Genomic DNA, 23873 nt, shown 5'->3' with positions numbered 1-23873 from the left:
AACTTACAATGAATCTTCCCTGGGGCTGCTTGAATTCTAAAACACATAGCAATTAGGTTACAGTTTGCACAAACAAGAGGAAATAAGATTTTTTTTGTTTAAGTTCAAACAGTTCTTTCTCCAGCAGGGTCTGTTTGTAATTCTCGGAGTTGGTTTAACTACAAACAATATGCAAAGTTCTTCAGGACAGAAGGATAGTTATTTCATTAATAGGGTCAAATACATCATGGGAACATCCTTCCCTTTCCCTAAGGAAAACTCTAGATAATTACTCAATGAGTAAGATACAAGGGTGGAAAGTGGTTAACACCCATGTACTTAAAGTTGGTTCATGAACAGGTAATATTCAACAGTCATGTTTATGATCCATTGAATTTGAAGTAATGAGAGCAAAACATTCATTAATACATCTAGACCCACCATTGAATAGAATTGGAGCTGTGGCAATTTTTTTTAAAATGAAGACTCAATTAAATGAATTCATCTGACTGAATACAAAACCACAAGAAATTGTCAAGTAATGTGCAATGCAATTTTAATTTCCTGGGGCTACTTTCTCCCACTAAGTACAATCAAAGTCTGAGGAGGTACTGAAAGATAATCATCAACTTATTTGGTACATTCAATGCACACCAGGAGAACTGGTTCTCTCAGTTCCTTTTTATTCATTCAATGGGTGTCGCTGGCTGAGCCAGAATTTATTGCCCATCTCTTGTTGCTCCTCAGAAGATAGTGGTGAGCTGTCTTCTTGAACCGCTGTAGCCCATGCAATGAAAGTAGGTCCACAATGTGGGAGGGAATGCCAGGATTTTGACCCAGTGACAGTGAAGTCAGGATGGTAAGCGACTTGGGAAGGGAACTTGCAGGTATTGATGGTCCAATGTATATGTTGTCCTTGTCCTTTGAGATGGAAGTCACGGTTTTGGAAGGTGCTGTCTAAGAAACCTTAGTAAATTTCTGCAGTGCATCCCACAGGCAGTACACACTGAGTGTTGGTGGTGGAGTGATTGGGTGCTTGTGGATGTGGCATCAATCAAGCGGGCTGCATTGCTGGAGCTGTATTCACCCAGGCAAAAGGGAAATATTCTATCACACTCCTGAGTTATACCCTGTAGATGGTGGACAGGCATTGGTGAATCAGGAGGTGAGTTACTCCCTCTCAGCCTCTTACCTGGTCTTATAGCTGCTATACTCCAGTTAGCGTTTCTGATCAATAGTAACCCCAGGCTGTTGGTAGTGTGCAATTCAGTAATAGTGATCCCATTGAATTTGAAGGAGCAATAGTTAGATTCTCTCGTCAGAGGTGGCTATTGCTGGGTACCTTTGTGGCAAAAATGTTACTTGCCACTTGTCAGCCCAAGCCCAGGTCTGGCTTCATTTGAACAAGGACTGCTTCAGTATCTGAGGAGTTGCAAGTGGGGCTGAACATTGTGCAATAATCAGTGAACATCCCCACTTCTGACGTTATGCTGCAGATGTTGGGCCTGAGATCTCCCCTGCGGAACTCCTGCAGAGATGATCTGGAGCTGAGATGACTGACCTCCAACAACCACAACCATTTTCCTATATATCAGGTATAACTTCAATCAGCCAAGAGCTTTGCCGTCTTATATCTATTTATTCCAGTTTTGATAGGGCTCCTTCATGTCACACTTGGTTGAATGTGGCCGTAATGTCAAGGGCTGTTACTCCTAACTCACCTCTGGAAGTCAGTTCCTTTATCCATGTTTGAACCAAGGCTGCAATGAAGTTAGTAGCTGAGTAGCCCTAGCAGACCCAAAACTGGGTGTCACTGAGTACTAATAGCTGAGCAAGTACACTTAAAAACACGGTTGATGACAGCTTCCATCAATAACTGATGATCAAGAGTAGGCTGATGGATCACAAATTGGCCAGGGTGCATTTGTCCAGCTTTTTGTATATAAGACATGCTTGGGCAGTTTTTCACATTGCGCAGAAAGTGAGGTCTGCAGATGCTGGAGATCAGAGCTGAAAATGTGTTGCTGGAAAAGCGCAGCAGGTCAGGCAGCATCCAAAGAAAAGGAGAATCGACGTTTCGGGAATAAGCCCTTCTTCAGGAGGGCTTCTGAAGAAGGGCTTATGCCCGAAACGTCGATTCTCCTGTTCCTTGGATGCTGCCTGACCTGCTGCGCTTTTCCAGCAACACATTTTCAGTTTTTCACATTGTTGAGTAGATGCCAGTGTTGTAACTGTATTAGAAGAGTTTGGCTAGGGGAGTGGCAAGTTCTGAAGAACCAAGTATTGAGTGCTGTTGCCAGATTATTGTCAGGGCCCATAGCCTGTGCAGTATTCAAAGCCTCAAACTATTTTTTGATGTCATGTGGAGTGAATCGAATTGGCTAAACATAGCATCTGTGATGCTGGGGATCACTGGAGGAGGCCAAGATGGATCATTCACTCAGCACTCCTGGCTGAAGATTGTTGAGAATGTTTCAACCTTATCTTTTGCACTAAGCTGGGCTCCCATATCATTGAGGATAGGAATATTTATGAAATCTTCTCCTTCAGTGAGTTGTCTCAATTTCCCCCAACATTCAGGACTAAATGAGGCAGGACCACAGAACTTAGATGTGATTCATTGGTTGTGGAGTTGCTTAGCTCTCTCTGACTTGTTACTTCTGCTATTTGGCATATAGGTAATCCTGTGTTGAAGCTTCACTCGGTTAATATTTCCATGTATGAGGAAGTGAGGACTGCAGATGCTGGAGATCAGAGCTGAAAAATGAGTTGCTGGAAAAGCGCAGCAGGTCAGGCAGCATCCAAGGACCTCCCCCCCTCACTTCCCTCCAAGGCCCCAAGGGATCCTTCCATATCCATCACAAATTCACCTGCACCTCCACACACATCATTTACTGCATCCGCTGCACCCGATGTGGCTTCCTATACATTGGGGAGACAGGCCACCTAATTGCGGAACGTTTCAGAGAACACCTCTGGTACACCCGCACCAACCAACCCAACCGCCCCATGGCTGAACACTTTAACTTCCCCCCCCACTCCGCCAAGGACATGCAGGTCCTTGGCCTCCTCCATCGCCAGACCATGGCAACACAACGCCTGGAGGAAGAGCACCTTATCTTCTGCCTAGGAACCTTCCAACCACAAGGGATGAACTCAGATTTCTCCAGCTTTCTCATTTCCCCTCCCCCCACCTTATCTCAGTCCCTCCTCATTTCTGAAGAAGGGATTATGCCCGAAACGTCGATTCTCCTGCTCCTTGGATGCTGCCTGACCTGTTGCGCTTTTCCAGCAACACATTTTTCAGCTCTAATATTTCCATGTATGCCTGGTGCTGCTGCTGGCGTGTTCTCCTGCACACTTCACTGAACCAGGATCAATCCCCTGGCTTGATTATCATAGTAGAGTGAGGGATATTTAGTCCATGAGGTTGCGCACTGTGTTGGAGTACAAAGCAGATCAAGGAAGTCCAGTCTTGACTTGCTCGATCTGTCCAAGGTCTATGCCATTTAGCACGCAAGACAGAATACAAGGGATACTCCATGAGAAGATGGAACTTCATCTCCACAAGGAAAGCGCTGTGGTCACGCTCACTAATATGGTAAGTAGCAGGCAGATTGTGGCATTCAAGAGAGCATTAGAGGATTGTTTCAATAGAAACAATGTGCATAGTTATGGCAAAAAGGAAAGAGAATGGCACTAGATCACCTAGAGGCTGGCACAGAAACAATGGGCCTAATGGCCTCCCTCTGTGCCATTGCACCTCTGTGTTTCTGTGGGTGGAGTATGGTATTGGGTTGCAGGGAGGGGTTGGTGCTGGGTCTAGGGTGGAGCTGGAGGGTGCTTTTGTCAGATCAGGATGGGGGTCAGATTGAGAGGTGCCTGATCGGGGAGAATGACGGATCAGTCAGTGTCTGATGTTAGGTCATGGTTGTGTTTGTTTGGGGATATTCAGGTTAGGAACTGGGTGATGACAAGTCCAGGAATCTCAGGGGTTTGGACTGTGTACTTTGGTAGGAGGGGTGGGATGGGTTAGAGGTCAGGGATATTACATTAGAGCAGGCTTTTAATCCTTTAACATTTCCTGGGTAACCTGAGACAGAACCTTTCAAAATCTCTTGTGAAGAGGCATTGTCAGAGGTTTCCCAATGCAGTGGAATTGCCCATCTGAGGAAATTTCCACGGAGTCAGCTGCGTTGCAATTCCCACTTGGTCCCAAATGTAGAACTCTAGTCTATGCCACTGCAATGACTCTTGGACCATGGGATTTTTGGGGGGACAATTTTCTTGCCTTAACCACTTTTCCTCTTGTTCTTGCTGCACTGCAGCTCAAATCATAAACTCATTATGGTGCCGAAACTGAATCTTGGCTTCTTCATTCCTTCACCCATGGTCTACCATACTTTAACACCATTGAATCGATTGCAAGTGGTTCACTGCTATATATACAGTCACATTTTATTAGCTGAATAATAGATGGTGCTCAGTTGAGAATAAGCACACTGCCACAGTTATACTGCCAGATCACTTTTGGACCAATTTTCCTATCTTTGATTGAAATATTTTGAAGGGACTGGAAATAAACACAGCCAGACATTACCATGCCAATACAAATGCTTATTCAGATGTGCACTGGGTATTGTTATTCTTGGTAAAAACAATGACTGCAGATGCTGGAAACCAGATTCTGGATTAGTGGTGCTGGAAGAGCACAGCAGTTCAGGCAGCATCCGAGGATCTCAAAGTGCATTGCTTGTTCTGATCTGGAAATAGTTACAAATGGATGTTGTGAATCCAACTGAGACTGTCATATAAACCTGCTGTCAGTTTGAAATGCTGCTTCTATCTCATCCAATAAACTTTTCCAGGTTCTCTCTGTGAGTTTACGTATTTGCAATTTGTCTCTTTGGCATTTGATTCACTGCGCCTCCATACCATTATCAATTGTGATGTTGAAATAGCTCCACAGAGACCGATATCTCGCTACCCTTTATTTACACCTTGACTCTAGTATTGCCTCTTCAAAGTAGGCGATCAGAATGGCATATCCCTTTTTGTCTGTCATGTTGTAGTTGGGGTCATGTTGTAGCTGTACAGGACATTGGTTAGGTCACTATTGGAATATTGCGTACAATTCTGGTCTCCTTCCTATAGGAAGGATATTGTGAAACTTGAAAGGGGTCAGTAAAAAATAACGAGGATGTTGCCAGGGATGGAGGATTTGAGCTAAAGGAAGAAGTTGAATAGCCTGGGCTGTTTTCCCTGGACCGTCGGAGGCTGAGGGATGACCTTATAGAAGTTTATAAAATCATAAGGGGCATGGATAAGGTAAACAGACAAAGTCTTTTCCCTGGGGAGTCTAGAATGAGAAGGCATAGGTTTAGGGTGAGAGGGGAAAGATATAAAAGAGACCTAAGGGGCAACATTTTCACGCAGGGGGTGGAATGTGTGTGGAATGAGCTGCCAGAGGAAGTGGTGGAGGCTAGTACAATTGCAATATTTAAAAGGCATCTGGATGGGTATATGAATAGGAAGGGTTTGGAGGGATATGGGCCGGGTGCTGGCAGGTGGGACTAGATTGGGTTGGGATATCTGGTCAGCACGGACGAGTTGGATCGAAGGGTCTGTTTCCGTGATGTACATCTCTATGATTCTATGACTCTAAACCAGGAAATTAAAAATATTTCACTGACTCTTCCATTTTGTATGACAATAGTGAACATTGATTTTAGGAGTGTTTTTGAAAAAACTTTTATAGCATCTGAAACCTACTTCTCTGCTTAGTCAAACATCTCTCCATTCATAAACAAAAACAGAAGTGGCTGGAAAGGCTCAGCAGGTCTGGCAGCATTTGTGAAGAGAAATCAGAGTTTTTCTATTCATACCTGGGTGTTTATATTCATTTTTTCCATTTTTAATTGTTTTGCATCATCTACCATCTACAGCAGGCAATGCAGTAACTTACCATAATTTCATCACCAAAAGACGGAAACCCGTGGGCTTGAAGGAGAAAAGCAGCAGGAACATAGGAACATAATTCCTTTTATGTTCGCTTTCAAGTTACACATCATCCTGATATGGAAAAGCTCATTTTCACTGGCTCAAAATTCTGGACTTTCTTCCCTCAGAGTGTTGTGGGGGTGCCTTTATCACACAGACGCCAATGGTTCAGGTATGCGACTTATCTCCATATTTTCAAGCATGGTTAATAAATGCTCATTCTATTAACAAAAACATTTTTAAACACGTAAAATATGAGTACAAACCGTATCATGTTTTAATTTTTAATAATCTCTCATCAGCATAATGGAAAGTGGTTAATTCAGGAACACCTGTTGAATTCAGTACACGTTCCTTATAGATCTTCAAAAGTACAATGAAGTACAAGTGAAGCATCCATGGTAGTGATGGAGCTATGTTCCTGGGTTAGTGAACACAATGCTTACACAGACATGCAGAGAACTGAAGCTCAAAATTCACTGCAGGAACTTCTTAAAAAATCCGTTCATATGATATACGTATCACTGGCTAACCCTCATGCCTAATCCTCGTCACTAATGCCCTGAATTGAGGGGCTTGCAAGACCATTTCAGAGGATAGAGCCAAACCCATTGCTGTGGGGCTGGAGTCACATATAGGCTAGACCAGGCAAGCATGGCAGATTTCCCTTACTAAAGGACATTCGCAAAGCAAAGGGGATTTTACAACAATCAACAATGGTTATATTGTCACCATAGGTGTAGCTTTTGATTACAGATACTCTAATTTCACCATCTGCCATGATGAGATTTGAACCTGTGTCCTCAGAGCATTAGTCTGGCTCTCTGATCATTAGTACAGTGATATAACCGCTACAGCACTGCCTTCCTAGTTTGGAAGTTGAATCCAATATTTTAAAAATCTAGAAATTAAAAAAGCTTTAAAAAGATACCAGTTTGATCTAAAAATGCAACTAAATCACTGATCATCTTCAGGGAAGGAAACAAACTGTCCCTGTGATGAGATTCCTGCCTTCTGTCAATGCATACAACTTTGAGTTGCCTTGTGAAGAGGCCCACTCCGTCATTCAGACCAAACTGTATTGGCATGTTATAGCAGTTCAAGAAGCTGGTCCAATATCACTGTTAAAGGCCACTGAAGTTGCTAATCATTGCTGACCGAGCCGCTGCTGTGCACACGTCTGAGAATAACGGTGCTGGAGTCAAACTGGAAAGAGACTGATTGCCCAAGTCTCTTTTGGTGGTGATACAGTGGACATGTGGATTAATTGCTCTGGACAAGGCGAAACAAAGGGTTTATGCCACTGCATCTTGTCAAAATGAAGACAAAAATGAGCAGTACTGTAGCAGACTTAAGTAACAGCACAGAGCTGAAAATGTGTTGCCGGAAAAGCGCAGCAGGTCAGGCAGCATCCAAGGTACAGGAGAATCGACGTTTCGGGCATAAGCCCTTCTTCTAAGATTCCTGAAGAAGGGCTTATGCCCAAAACGTCGATTCTCCTGCTCCTTGGATGCTGCCTGACCTGCTGCGCTTTTCCGGCAACACATTTTTCAGCTCTGATCTCCAGCATCTGCAGCCCTCACTTTCTCCTTAAGTAACAGCACAGCCTATCAAAGAAAGAGCAGTCAGACAGTCCACACTCACAACTACCAATAATTATTCTTTGGGGTCCCAAACCTGGTAGATAGTTTAAGTCTTGACTGAAATTTCAAGCTATGCTTCAGCTAAAAGTTACAATACTTTTGACATTTACATCTCAGGTTATTAATTGCAGTGATTCTGGGAAATTGATTGTGAAAGTAGCAAAATGAATTTTGTCAGACAGAACTATGACAGACTAACAGAACAGAATTGACTTTTGTGTCATTTCTTTTCTGTTTTTGGTTATGTGAATGCTGTACCAGGATTTGCAACTGTTAGGCCAAACTTCTCCATGAGTTACTTGTTTTGTGTCTATGATGGTTATTTACTTAACTCTTTCACAATGCCAGGGTATTCTTTTTCATATTTTCCTGCCCTTCTTCCTTTTCAATTCCTCATCTCAGAACAATATATCATTGACCTTTGAAGCTCATTATATGCAAAGCATTCCTTATCCTTAATGGGTCAGTCTTGGCTCATTGATAATACTCTTGCCTCTGAGTCAGAAAGGCATGCATTTAAAGCCAATTTCCAAGAGATCACACAGCTAAATTCCAGTGTAAGACTGAGAGAGTGCGGCACTGTCAAATGTGAAATCCTTAAACCCAGGCCCAGGAGAGTTAACACCTATTCCGACAAGTCCTGACAAACCTACCCCAACAGTCACTGCATCACAGGTCAGATCAGTTTTCCTTCGTGTAAATCCAAGGAAAACGATGGGACCAGACGGAGTACCAGGCCATGTACAGATAAACTGGCAGAAGTCTTCTTGGACAACTTCAACTTCTCCCTGCAGCAGGTCACTGTCCCTGCCTGTTTCAGGACGGCCAATGTCATCCCTGTGCCTAAGAGGGCTCATGCAGCATATCTCGATAACTACCGCCCAATGGCCCTAACTTTGGTGGTCATGAAGTGCTGTGAAAGGCTGGTCATGGCATTAATCAATTCCAGCCTGGGTGTAGGACCATTGGGCACAGCCATTTTGGCGTGAGCGATTCAGCGCGGCTGGTTTGGCGCAGCCCATTTTGGCACAGACTCATTTAGGCGCAGAACTGTTTTGGCGCAGCTCATATTTATTCCTTTTCAGGCTTAGTTAAAATAAATGAATGCAATAAAAAGAAAAATAATACTTATCCTCTTTAGTAAAAATGTTTAAAAGAAAATAAAAATAAAAGAAATAAGGTAAATACAAAAAATCTAAAATATGATGTTTATTCAAAATTATGGGCAGTTTCAGCAGCTCATACTTTTATCTTTGAAATGACGGTATCTCTTTCCACCTTAGATGCCGAAGCTGCATGCGAATGTTCATTAATTTGTTTCACTAGGTCACCATTTATAATGTGAATTTGAGCTTTGCAAACGTCCTTCCTCTCATCTCCAAAACTTTGTTATCTTATCAGCAACATATCTATCAAATACGTATATATAGCCGTCGTATGAGCACTTATCCTTTCCAAATTTTGACAACACGATTCTTCATGGCATTTTAATGGGTTATATTTAATTTTAATAATAACTACAAACTACTGAATAACTGCAAAACAGGTCTGCGCCTAAATGAGTCTGCGCCAAAGTGGGCTGCGCCAAACTGGCCGCGCCAAATCGCTCGCGCCAAAATGGCTGTGCCAAATGGTCCCACTCCATTCCAACCTCCCTACTACTCTTGACTCACTCCAATTTGCCTTTCAGACCAACAGATCCATGTCAGATGTCATATTACTTGTCCTTCAGTCCTCCCTAGAACATCTTGACACCAAGAACAGCTACGTAAGAATCCTACTCAATGACCACCATTCAGTCCTCAACGTTATTATCCCCTCGAGACTGATTATTAAACTTAGTGATCGCCGACTAAGCCCCACTCTCTGCAACTGAATTCTCAGTTTCCTGACCCACAGGCCACAATCAGTGAAGATTGGGGACAATATTTCATCCTCACTAACACTCAACACTGGAGCCCCCCCAGGCTGCATACTCAGCCCCCGACTGTACTCACTGTATACCCATGACTGCATCGTCAAATATCAGACAAATGCCATTCTCTGATGACACCACCATAGTCGGTTGAATTTCAGATGGCGACAAAAACAGACTGCAGATGGGAGGTGGAAGACCTGGAAAAATGTTGCACTGAGAACAACCTAGCTCTTAATGCTGTCAAAACCAAAGAACTCATCATTGTTATTCATGCCCCTTACACATTAAGAGCACAGAGGTGGAACAAGTGGAAAGTGTCAAGCTCCTGGGAGTGGTCATCCTCAACAAGCTTTCTTGGACTCTTCATGTGGATGCACGGTTACAAAGGCCCAACAACGTCTCTTCTTCCTCAAGCAGCTGAGGAAATTGTGTATGACGGCGAATACCCTTGCCAACTTTTATAGGTGCATCATCAAGAGCATTTAGTCTGGATATCACGACCTGGTATGGCAACTGTACCATTCAAGGTTGGGCACGGTTACAGGGAGTGGTGAACTCAGCCCGGACAATCACAAAGGCCAACCTCCCATCTATAGAATCTACCTACCAGACCCACTGTCAAGGAAAAGATGTCAACATTCTCAAACTTCCATCCCACCCTGGCAATGTTTTTCTACAACCACTACCATTGGGGAGAAAGTACAGATGTGCCTGAGCACATGTACCAGCCGGTTTTGAAACAAATTCTACCCTACTATTGTTCGAATACTGAAAGGGGGGTAGAAGTGACCTGTCCATGAAAGACAGATTGCACCTAAATTGGAAGGGGACTAATATACTGTAGGGAGATTTGCTAGAGCTGCTCGGGAGGATTTAAACTAGTAAGGTGGGGGTGTGGGTCCCAGGGAAATAGTGAGGAAAGAGATCAATATGAGACTGGTACAGTTGAGAACAGAAGTGAATCAAACAGTCAGGGCAGGCAGGAACAAGGTAGGACTGATAACTTAAACTGCATTTGTTTCAATGCAAGGGGCCTAACAGGGAAGGCAGATGAACTCAGGGCATGGTTAGGAGCATGGGACTGGGATATCATAGTAATTACAGAGACGTGGCTCAGGGATGGACAGGACTGGCAGCTTAATGTTCCAGGATACAAATGCTACAGGAAGGACAGAAAGAGAGGCAAGAGAGGAGGAGGAGTGGCGTTTTTGATAAGGGATAGCATTACAGCTATACTGAGGGAGGATATTCCCGGAAATGCATCCAGGGAAGTTATTTGGGTGGAACTGAGAACTAAGAAAGAAATGATCACCTTATTGGGATTGCATTATAGACCCCCTAATAGTCAGAGGGAACTTGAAAAACAAATTTGTAAGGAGATCTCAGTTATCTGTAAGAATACTAGGGTGGTTATAGTGGGAGATTTTAATTTTCCAAACACAGACTGGGACTGCCATAGTGTTAAGGTTTAGATGGAGAGGAATTTGTTACGTGTGTGCAAGAAAATTTTCTGATTCAGTATGTGGATGTACCTACTAGAGAAGGTGCAAAACCTGACCTACTCTTGGGAAATAAGACAGGGCAAGTGACTGAGTTGTCATTGGGGGAGCACTTTGGGGCCAGCGACCATAATTCTAATAGTTTTAAAATAGTGATGGAAAAAGATAGACCAAATTTAAAAGTTGAAGTTCTAAATTGGAGAAAGGCCAATTTTGACGGTATTAGGCAAGAACTTTCAAAAGCTGATTGGGCATGGATGTTTGCTGGGAAAGGAAAATGGTGAGCCTGCAGAAAAGAGATAACGAGAGTTCAGAGAAAGTATATTCCTGTTCGCGTGAAAGGTAAGGTTGGTAGGTATAGGGCATGCTGGATGACAAAAGAAATTGAGGGTTTGGTTAAGAAAAAGAAGGAAGCATATGTCAGGTATAGACAGGATAGGTCAAGGAGAAAGTGAGGACTGCAGATGCTGGAGATCAGAGCTTAAAAATGTGTTGCTGGAAAAGCGCAGCAGGTCAGGCAGCATCAAAGGAACAGGAGAATCGACGTTTCGGACATAAGCCCTTCAACAGCATAGGGCGAGTGAATCCTTAGAAGAGTATAAAGGAAGTAGGACTATACTTAAGAGAGAAATCAGGAGGGCAAAAAGGGGACATGCGATAGCTTTGGCAAATAGAATTAAGGAGAATCCAAAGGGTTTTTACAAATACATTAAGGATGAAAGGGTAACTAGGGAGAGAATAGGACCCCTCAAAGATAAGCAAAGCGGCCTTTCTGTGGACCCACAGGAGATGGGACAGATATTAAATGAGTATTTTGCATCAGTATTTACTCTGGAAAAGGATATGGAAGATATAGAATGTAGGGAAATAGATGGTGACATCTTGAAAAATCTCCATATTACAAAGGAGAAGTGCTGGATGTCTTGAAACGCATGAAAGTCGATAAATCCCCAGGACCTGAGCAGGTGTACCCTAGAACTCTGTGGGAAGTTAGCGAAGTAATTGCTGGATCCCTTGCTGAGATACTTGTATCATCGATAGTCACAGGTGAGGTGCCGGAAGACTGGAGGTTGGCTAACGTAGTGCCACTGTTTAAGAAGGGTGGTAAGGATAAGCCAGGGAACTATAGACCAGTGAACCTAATGTCGGTGGTGGACAAGTTGTTGGAGGGAATCCTGAGGGATAGGATATACATGTATTTGAAAGGCAAGGACTGATTAGGGATAGTCAACATGGCTTTATGCATGGAAAATTATGTCTCACAAACTTGATTGAGATTTTGTGAGGAAGTAACAAGGAGAATTGATGAGGGCAGATTGGTAGATGTGATCTATATGGACTTGAATAAGGCGTTTGACAAGGTTCCCCATGGGAGACTGGTGAGAAAGGTTAGATCTCATGGAATACAGGGAGAACTAGTCAATTGGATGCAGAACTGGATCAAAGGTAGAAGACAGAGGTGGTGGCAGAGGTTGTTTTTCAGACTGGAGGCCTGTGACCAGTGGAGTGCCACAAAGATTGGTGCTGGGTCCACTACTTTTCATCATTTATATAAATGATTTGGATGTGAGCATAAGAGGTATAGTTAGTAAGTTTGTTGATGACACCAAAATTGGTGTCATTCAGATAAATGCGAGGTGCTGCATTTTGGGAAAGCAAATCTTAGCAGGACTTATACACTTAATGGTAAGGTCCTAGGGAGTGTTGCTGAACAAAGAGACCTTGGAGTGCAGGTTCATAGCTCCTTGAAAGTGGAGTCGCAGGTAGATAGGATAGTGAAGAAGGCGTTTGGTATGCTTTCCTTAATTGGTCAGAGTATTGAGTACAGGCGTTGGGAGGTCATGTTGCGGCTGTACAGGACATTGGTTCGGCCACTGTTGGAATATTGCGTGCAATCCTGGTTTCTTTCCTACCGGAAAGATGTGAAACTTGAAAGGGTTCAGAAAAGATTTACAAGGATGTTGCCAGGGTTTGAGGATTTGAGCTCTTGGGAGAGGCTGAACAGGCTGGGGCTGTTTTCACTGGAGCATTGGAGGCTGAGGGGTGACCTTATAGAGGTTCATAAAATCATGTGGGACTTTGATAGGATAAATGGACAAAGCCTTTTCCTTGGGGTGGGGGAGTCCAGAACTAGAGGGCATAGGTTTAGGGTGAGAGGGGAAAATTATAAAAGAGACTTAAGAGGCAACGTTTTCACTCAGAGGGTAGTACATGTGTGGAATAAGCTGCCAGAGGAAGTGGTAGAGGCTAGTACAATTGCAACATTTAAAAGTTGTCTGGATGAGTATATGAATAGGAAGGGTTTGGAGGGATGTGGGCCGGGTGCTAGCAGGTGGGACTATATTGGGTTGGAATATCTGGTTGGCATGAACGGGTTGGACCGAAGGGTCTGTTTCAGTGCTGACTCTATGACTCAGAAACTGATAACATTCGCCCCTACCTGTATTTTTGTTTTTGTTGCTGTTTGCCTATTATTTACATATCTGGGCTACTTACCTATGTGACCTGCCTGTATTGTTTGTAAGACAAAGCTTTTCACTGTGTCTTGGTACACGTGGCAATAAATTCAATTCAATTCAATCCAATTCTATTTGCCATATCTAGGTGGATGTAAAAGATCCCATGGGTTAACTTCAAAAAAGAGCTGGACAGTGTTCTCATAGTCAATATTCATCTCTCATATTGCATAAAATCAATGATCTGGTCGTTAACACATTGTTACTTGTAGAAGTTTGCCATGCCTAAACTGGCATTCGCATTGGCTACATTACAGCATACACTGTACATGATACTTCATTCATTGTGAAGTCATTTGGGACATTCTGAGCTAAAAAATAAATGACATAAACTCAATCACTTGTTCTTCAGCTAATAGTGGAAGTTGTTCTTACTTTTATGGTGGTTCTGCTCTGCAAGACTGGCCAACTTGACGTGCACTTGTGTGAACAGGGATTGGTCCTGTCAATTTTGTCGAGATGGGGCAGTCACTAGCAAACGGTACACTGCCTATAATAACATGGTGAATACTGTCAGGTCTGTCCAACCACAAGTAGGAGAGTTTGAGTTTCTATTAAGATTGGCAGTAGGACTTGTCATCATTTAAGTTGTCTCTCTGCTGCCTTGGGAATACAAACTAAACTTCCTATTTTAACGATGAAGATCGTACAACTCTTTGTGTGGCACTTTGATATGTTGGGACAATTAATATTAAAACCAAGGCATCACCTTAAGCAAAATCAGGCATGCATACAGTAGATTTGAAGCCAAATTTGTGTGACTGGATTACCAGGAGTGGTTGACCTTCACATCCAACTAAACCTATTATAATGGTAGCTTTTAATATGACTATTATATCACATAGGCAGTGGAATCAAACTGTCCTTCTGCTTTTATCATAATATCCTGGTCTCATACTGGCAGTGGTTCCTTGTTTCCTTTCTTGTTTCCTTCACTACTTTATCCCCGACACTGTCCACTACTCCCAATGCCATTCACTTTTAACTAAATTACTTGTCTATGGAAGCGAGGAACTATATAGCACTTTGTTCCAGTGACATTAATCTACGTTTGAGCTGCAGCAGTGAATGGCAACAGGATATCTAGTAAAGGATGTTTTCACCTATCATTCACAAACACAGAAAAGTAGTGATCAGGAGCAAGCAAACCATCGGTTAAAGTCACTGAATTTCCAGAAGAGTGAGGAAAGTAATTATTCAGCAAGATCAAGAAAACCCTAAAGTATGCCAACAAAGGCAATAGCTTCATATTATAGTCCATCTTAGGAGGTGTTGTCCTTCAGATGCAACGTCAAACCAAGACTCCATTTACCTGCCATAGTTATAATTTTAAAGATAGGCAAGTTCTGTCGTCCTTCAGGTCAATATGTGTCCTCAACCAGCATCACTGCAAAAACAAATCAGAGAGCTATTTATCACTTTTTATTATTTTATTCATTCAGGCAACATGGACATCATATCATCTATACCTGCTGTCTTTGAGAAGGTGGTGGTGAGTTGCCTCTTGAACCACTACAGTCCATTTACTATCGGTAAACCCTCATTGTTGATAGGGAGTGAGTGCTCCAGGATTTTTATCAAGTTACCTTAAAGGAACAGTGATATATTTCCAAGTTAGGATGATGAGGGGCTTGGATATAAACGGGCAGGTTAGAGTGTTCCTTTGTACTTGCTGCCCTTGTCTTTCTAGTTGATAATGATCCTGTGTTTGGGAAAGTCCTGTCCCATGGAGCCTTGGTAAATTTTTACAGTACATCCTGCAGAAGTACGCATTGCTGTTACTGAGCATCGGTGATGGAGTGAATGGATTTTGTGAATGTGGTAACAATGAAGCAACTGCTTTGTCCTGGATGGTTTCAAGAGTCTCGTTGGAGTTGCACTCATCCAGGGAGTTGGGAGTATTCTATCATAGTCCAGGCTTGTCCCTCAGGTTGTGGTAGACAGGTTTTGGGAGAATACTTTCTGTATGTGGATACTTGTTGTGGGCAAATGAACTGCCACACTCCTATTACATTAGTGACGAAAGAATTTAGGTATTTAGGTATAAACACAGTACTTTTTTTGTCTAAAATGAATCAATTGACACTGTTATTGACTTGTGGGTGGAAATCAGTGGGGAGTTACAATGGTAACATCACGACACAGTGAGCTATATCAGGAGGAAGCATGACGACCTAAAGCGAGTAGGAAATTGTAGCCCATGCAACACATTTGTAACATGCATACAAATCAATCACCCGAGCATCTGCATAATGTTTCCGTTCCATATCATCACCACCTTCTTACGCATGTGAATTTACGTTTGTGGTCACAAAACAAAACCCAAAGTTCAACTCTAAAAAAGGTTCCCTTGGTCACATATTAGCTTGTATATGTATTCTCAGCTGAAGCAATGCATGCATGCAATCGTGATACAAGTAGAGTCAGATTGAACTCAAAACATTAACATTATTTCTCTCTACGCAGACACTGTCAGATCAGCTGGCAATTTCTGTTTGGTTTTAATTGTGGTGGAAGTTTCTGTGATCCGGAATCAGGGCAGCCCTTTAATTTTTATCATCTGTTTATTTTCGGGCCCTGTGATAGCCTGGGATGTTCTCCACGCTAATGCTGATCACCACTGCAAGCAGGGTGCTCACAGAATTCCTCATTCTCTATGTTTTACAAAGTAGATTGCAAACACAAAAAAGCTGTGGTGCTCCTGATTTAAGATCCACTCTTACATCATTGGTCACAAAAAGTGAGGAGAAAATATAACATGGAATATTGGTTCATAAAAGCATTGTTTTATTTTACTGGGAAAAAAAGGTTCTGTCCTCTAAAGAGACTCCACCTTCTATACCTTCCATACAATTTAACCTTAAGTATGTCATAACTCTCCATGTGATTTAGAAATTCTACTGACTGCACAAATCCGTCAATCATAGGGCAGGTGGAAACAGGTGCTGATATGTGTGGGTGAGTTTATTCACCCATAGTTGAAGATAAAGTCTGACATACAGCGATAACATTTCCTGCTGTCAAGGCTGCCTTGTGCTGATGGTTTCGTGATGATAAAACTTCTCCCACTGCAGAGACGGCAGAGACTGTGTTTCAGCAAAACTGAACATTCTCAGCCCATAGCACAGGGTCACCATTAGCACTCGGCACTACAGGCAGGTACAGGAACCTGTAACTCGGATCATCTTGCAAACGTTTTGCAATTCTTTTTCCACAATGGTGCTTACAATTAAAAAGAAAACCTCAGCTTTCTAACTTCCACATCCTTCCATGGCCAAGCCTCTCATGATCTCTGCCACCTCCATCAATAGACAATAGACAATAGGTGCAGGACTAGGCCATTCGGTCCTTCAAGCCAGCGCCATCATTCATTATGATCATGGCTGATCATCCACAATCAGAATCCTGTTCCTGCCTTATTCCCATAACCCTTGATTCCACTATCTTTAACAGCTTTATCCATCTCTTTTTTGAAAGTATCCAGAGACTTGGCCTCCACAGCCTTCTGGGGCAGAGCATTCCATACACCCACCACTCTCTGGGTGAAGACGTTTCTCCTCAACTCTGTTCTAAATGGCCTACCCCTTATTGTTAAACTGCATCCTCTGGTTCTGGACTCACCCATCATGCTTCCTGCCTCCAGAGTGTCCAATCCTTTAATAATTTTATACATCTCAATCAGATCCCCTCTCATCCTTCTACACTCAAGTGTATACAAGCCCAGTCTATAATTCCCTGTTTTCTCTCTTCCTCCCTTCTTTAAAGATAGGACAACATTAGCCATCCTCCAATCCACAGAATTGATCCTAACTCAATACAGCATTGGAAAATGATTACCAATGCATCCACGATTTCTAGAGCCACCTCCTTAAGTACCCTGGGATGCAGACCATAAGGTCGCGGGGACTTATCAGCCTTCAGACCTAACAGTTTATCGAACACCATTTCCTGCCTAAAATAAATTCCTTTCAGTTCATCCATAGGTCCTTCAGCCTAGGTCCTTCAGCCCTACAGATCTCCACAAATTCCATATCCCTTCAAGTGTGGCCTCCTGTGTACTCACCACACCCTGCCCCCACTCACTTCTGTCACCCCCATCATTGGTGGCCATGTTTTCAGTCAATTGGACCTCAAGCTCTGGATTTCCCTCCAAAACCTCTCCACCTCTCACTCAACTCATTTTAAGAAACTGTTTAAAACTTTTCTCTTTGACCAAGGTTGCATAATATTTCCATCTTTGGCTTTATGTGAATTTTTGTTTCTTAACAGTCCTCTGAAACACCCTGGGATATTTTAGTTCCACTGTTCATGGTATATAAATCCAAGTTCTTGTTATTGATTGAAAGGTGATAGTGTATTTGTAAACTTACAGGATGTACTAGCGGCCTGGTAATTCTAAATATATGTATTGAATATTAACCAAAAAAGCATTGTCGACCTTATAGGGATAGGAGATGAGTAGCACTGTGGTCAACATATTAAACCACAGTTTCAATTTGTTTTACTATAATGTGGTGTGACTCATTGTTTCATTACTTTCACTCTGCTTTAATCAAGTTGAAAGTCTATTATTTACCTTTCCAGTTCTTATGTAGTTCGAATATTTGCATATGGAGCTTCCCCCACTCAACCTCCAGAAACTGGCTTCACGCACAAAATGATTCACTTTACAATTTACATTTTCCACAGCTGTACTTTCCAGTAACGCAGAATGACTGCTCATTTCTTTAAATAAAGAAACTGAATAAATTGCATCTTCAGAATGTACATTTCTGTTTCGGGCCCCAAGCATGGGGCATTTCTGTGTTGGAGTGGGCAATTAACCAACCACAACTGTCACTCAGCTGTAATGTCCATTAGGTTTGAAGAAGTAACAAGAAGCAAACATTTATCAAAATCTACAGGGTTAAAAATCACACAACAACACATGAAGGAGCGGTGCTCCGAAAGCTAGTGATTCCAATTAAACCTGTTGGACTTTAACCTGGAGTTGTGGGATTTTTAACTTTGTACACTGGCACCTCCAAATCATAATCACTACAGGCGTAGTGAGCCAAATGGCCTCCTTCTGAGATATATTGTTCTTTGGCTCAATGAACAACAACACAATATGCAAAAGACACTCTCACATTCTCCTGTGAAGGTGAACAAAACTCTCTCTATTTCATTGTTTAATCTCATCTTTCTAACATGTGTTTGCAACAAGGAACAGGAATAGGTCATTCTGACCACTGGTAGATCCATTCAGTTAGATCAAACTTGTTCTGCATCTCATCTACATCTTCCTGCCACTGTTCAAAATGCTTGCTTAACATATATTGATTTCTTTTGTGATTGACAATAGTGATATTTTAGTATAACGCACAGCGCTATAAAGAAAATTCTCGTGTGGTTTCTTATTGCATCTGTCAGAAACACCTCAGGGCACTTTGAATGCATGCGACTAATTGCTTTGTACTGAATCTCTTCTCAAATCGAGCATACAAAATTTTCACAGGGCTTGACAGGGTAGATGTAGGAAGAATGTTTCCCCAGGCAGGTGGGGTCTGGAACCAGGGACACCGTCTCAGGATAAAGCCATTCATTTCAGATTGAGATGAGGGGGCAATACCTCATTCAGAAGGTGGTGTATCTTTGGAATTCTCCACCCAGACAACTAAGGAGGTTTAAGCATTGCATATGTTTGGGACTCTGAATGATAGATTTCTATAAATTTAAAATGTCAGGAAATAAGGGGATAACATAGGAAAAATAGTGAAAGAGCAAAATTGTGGAATTCAGACCATTAATCACAATCTTATGGGCCCACCACCCCTCCAAAAAGAAAATGAGCACATCATTGATTTACACCAGTTTCCAATTATCTCATGTGACATTCTTTCATCGTTTCGCCTGTTCTGAGTTACTTCTGTCGATGCCTCATCTACTCAGGCACATACCCTCTGGCCCCATGAAAATATACCCGATCCAAAGAACTAGGAGCAGGAGCTTGAGCATCGTACGCCATTCAGTACGTTCATGGCCAATCTCACTTCCTGACCACTTTCCCTAAGCCTTCAACCCATTACTGACGAAATACTAATTACTAATTAAAAATCTGTCATCTCCTTAAATGTCCCGATGGTGTCCTTAAATTTCCCAGCATCAACTGATGAATTCCACAGATTCGCAACTCTTTGAGAGAAGCAATTTCTCCTCATCCCAGTGAGGAGATAATGATTTTCCATGATTTACACCCAAGAATCTAAGCATAGTCTAGCCCAAAGCCACCCTCTGTCGCTTAACTGCATTGACACTGCTCAGGTTTGATTATAACTTCTCCTGTCTTTTGGATGAGATTTAGAGGTGAGGGTCTAATTGTCTCTTAGCACAATTCAATAACATTATTTCAAAGCACAGCAGAAGAGTTTACCAAGGGTCCTAGTCCACACATTATCCCTCAGCCAATGGATAAAATAAATGCTCTGGTTGTTTATCTCATTGCTGTTTGTGACCTTGCCTTAAGCAAATTGACTGTAAGATTGATTAAACTTCAAAGCGCCTGTAGGGCACGCTGAGATATCCTAAAGTCATGAAAGGCCCACTCTAAGGAAGTCTTACTTTCAACTTGCATCACCTAGTGTTGGAAGGTTAGTGCAAAAACAAAGTCACAAACATTTTGCATTTCTGTTGTCCATTTATGTGCCCCACAATCATTCAGGCCCAGGGACAGTTGGAAGCCTGCAGTTCACTTCCTTTACATTGCCGCGTGCTTAAGGCAACCACAGAGCTGTTGCTAATACAAGGGAAGGAAGTGCCTTTTGTAAAACAGATTCTCAGTGTAGAACACACATTACCTTCTCATCTTCATTACTGTTACATTCTGTATTTTACTCCAACTGGTGTAAAGTGCAAGCATGCCTGTTCAAAAATAAAATGATCGTGCATTTTAACCAAGCCAGTGTCAAATTTGTTTGACAATACTCTAATGAAATGCTAATTGAGAGATCTTACCACATTAGGAGCAGTATACAAATGCAAGTTGTTTTAAGCTTATAGCATCTTATTCAGCTGCCGAGAGTCAGCTCTGGAAATTCCTCCCTAATCTGCCCTCTTTTAAGATGTCATTCAAAACCTCACATTTTGACCAAGCTTTTGGTCACAAATTCTCGTAGCTTTTCAGGTGGCTCTGTGTTAAACTGATTGACAACACTCCCGTGAAGGTCATGGTATGCTTTACTGCATTAAAAATGCTTATTAAATGTACTCTGTTGTCCAGCATGGAGCAAATTCTATAAAGCTGGCTAGAGAAAGCAATGAGAGAGTGATACTGGGAGGACGCTGCATGAAGGCCACCTCTACTGCCAAATAAAAACGCCATTCCGATTCACACCATTATCAGGGAGAAAGGATTTTCATTGTTCATGTTTTTAACACTGATTCCAACCCATTGAAAAATTCAGAGTAGAAACGTTCTTGAAGCCAAACGAAACAACATCACTTGCTCCTTGCGTGATGACACTGATTAAGTTACAGCAGTTTCCACTTATTCCTCCCAAGCCAGAATAGCTCAGCACTACACAAAGGCACAGAGAGGAAAAGGATGCAATTCTCTAGAAGGATCCAACATCAATGAGGCAAGGGGAAAACAACCTTGAACTTGTTGTGAGTGTCAGGATGCTGGCAGTTTATTTTTAACACTGAAGACAGCTTGAATATTCTGCATTGGGCGATAAGGTAAACTGTAACACATTATTGTGTGAGCAATGGATAAAGGATCTATGGTAAATAAAGATAAGTGCTAGCAGCTGGAAGTCCACTCGGGATTTCCGAGGCATACAGTCACTTTCTACTGCACACTTCAATGTATTCCAAATGGCAAGGTCCACATCAAGTGTTGAACACAACCCAGAATACTTTGAAACTGTATTGAGATCCCAGTGCACAAAATTAAACAGCAACGAGAATCAACATCTTTCATCTCTCAATTCCCCCAGTGCCAACAGGGAACAGGGTAGGTATCGAAGAGGGTAGCCTTAAACTCATGCAGGTTATTCATTGGCATGGAAAGGCAGCAGGGGGTGTGCCCATCTGGAGCACAATTGAACCACTCATGTGGCCAATAAAATGCCTCATACTATCACCTCTGACATTTTACCTATATGTAAGAGGAGTGGAGACACTGTCAGACAACTTCTGGTGGTCTCCCAGCAGATTCTGGGGGTAGGGCCCACCAGCAACCATGCCACATGTTGTCAGTGTTCCTGGCCCTCAAAGGGGATCGAGGGGTGGAGGAGTTTGGCACCTGCCTTACTGGCATCAGTAAGCCCAGAAAACTTGCCTGTTAGCTCAACCTTCAGGGCATTTTCACCCTGCTCATGCAATCCCAGCAGTAGCCCCAATCAGCAGTGACACTATAGAGGCGATTGTGCTGCTAACCTCCAACCCCCATATTAATAGGCATGACAAGTTGGGCAAATGTAAACTGGGCCCTGTTGATTGACAAAGCAGGTTTTCACCCACTCCACCATTTAATCCAAAGTAGCAATCGTCAGTAATAATGAAAAATAATATAAATTACCATTCGCCCTATTGTAACTGTGGCTCAGTATTAGCTTACTTTCCTTTGAATCAGGAAAATGGAGGAGTACTGGATTGTTCAATGCACAGGAGTTTAGCTGAGACATTAAACTGAGGCCCTGACTGTAATCTTAGGAGCATGAAAGATCCCATCGCCATATTTTTGAAGTTGAGCAAGGAAGCTCTCCACTGTCAATATTTATTACTCAACCAACAATCCACAGAAACAGCTAAAGATTATCTGGTTGTTTACTTCATTGTTGTTTGTGCTGTGCAGGTTGACAGCTGAAAATGTGTTGCTGGAACAGCGCAGCAGGTCCGGCAGCATCCAGGGAACAGGAGGTTGTGCAGGTTGTGCAGGTTGTGCAACATGCCTGTGGGGGTTGACAGTCAAGTCTCAGATATTGTAACAGTGACTCGTGTAATTGCTAATACAGCTGTGTTGCTTTTAAGAGTTAGATGTGCTAATAAAACCAATGATTAGGATGAAACCAAATTATCAGTTGTCATGTGCAATGTACCAGAAGCATAACAGATTTCAGTTAACTCCACTTTAAACTTAATAACTTAATAACTGTAAGTTGTAAATAGAGCTGTGAAATAAACTTGTGTGAGATTTTGAAGTGAACTCAATCCATCGCTATTACCAACAACACAAGAAATATGACATGGTGATCGGAATGACGGCGAGGGGGTGCTCTTCTCATAAAAAAGCAAGACTACTATAAATCCCTTAAATATCAATAACAAACACCAGGCACACTGGGAAGACAATGAACACATTCCTTAGCATGAGTTGGAATGCCAGAGATTTCCTATCTAGATTTAAGCTCGTTAAACAAAAGACAGAGCTATAGTTTTTAGATTTAGCCATTGCAGAACCAGATAAGCAAGCAAAACAAAAATAGTCATTTGAAATGAGGGATTCCACAGGGTTAACACTTCGGACCAGTTTACAGAGGACAAGGGAGATTCTGATCAACTGTCAACATCAGCTTTGTGTAGAAGTGAATTTTAGAATTTACCATCGAGAAGTGATGTGTTACAAGAAACAGCAATTCATCAATCAGTTTGGCAATCGTGCCCTGACAAGGATAAGCACTATGATTTTCCAGAGACTGAGCTGTCTGAGCAGCCAATGGAGCTGGTTATAGATTGAAACCCCCCCCCAACCACCACCACCACCACCACCCCCCTCCATCTCTTCAAGAGAATGAGGCCTGTAAGAGAAAAAGGAAGGCCTTGACATTTACACATTGCTTAAAGATAGCAGAAAACGTGAAGCCATTGTCACTGGATAACTACATCAGCAAACAGTAGGTGGTGTTGCCATTATCAGTAACTTCACCAACACATTCCACCCTGACCTTAAATTTACCTGAACCATCTCTGACACCTCCTTCCCCTTCCTGGACCTCTCCATCTCCATTAATGACGACCGACTTGACACTGACATTTTTTACAAACCCACCGACTCCCACAGCTACCTGGATTACACCTCTTCCCACCCTATCTCTTGCAAAAATGCCATCCCGTATTCCCAATTCCTCCACCTCCACCGTATCTGCTCCCAGGAGGACCAGTTCCACCACAGAACACACCAGATAGCCTCCTTCTTTAGAGACCGCAATTTCCCTTCCCACGTGGTTAAAGATGCCCTCCAACGCATCTCGTCCACATCCCACACCTCCGCCCTCAGACCCCACCCCTCCAACCGTAACAAGGACAGAACGCCCCTGGTGCTCACCTTCCACCCTAC

The sequence above is a fragment of the Chiloscyllium plagiosum genome, chromosome 4 (genome assembly GCF_004010195.1).
Source record: "Chiloscyllium plagiosum isolate BGI_BamShark_2017 chromosome 4, ASM401019v2, whole genome shotgun sequence".
NCBI classification, from domain to species: Eukaryota; Metazoa; Chordata; class Chondrichthyes; order Orectolobiformes; family Hemiscylliidae; genus Chiloscyllium; species Chiloscyllium plagiosum.
The sequence above is the reverse complement of the archived record's forward strand: the minus strand, read 5'-3'. Positions refer to the sequence as shown.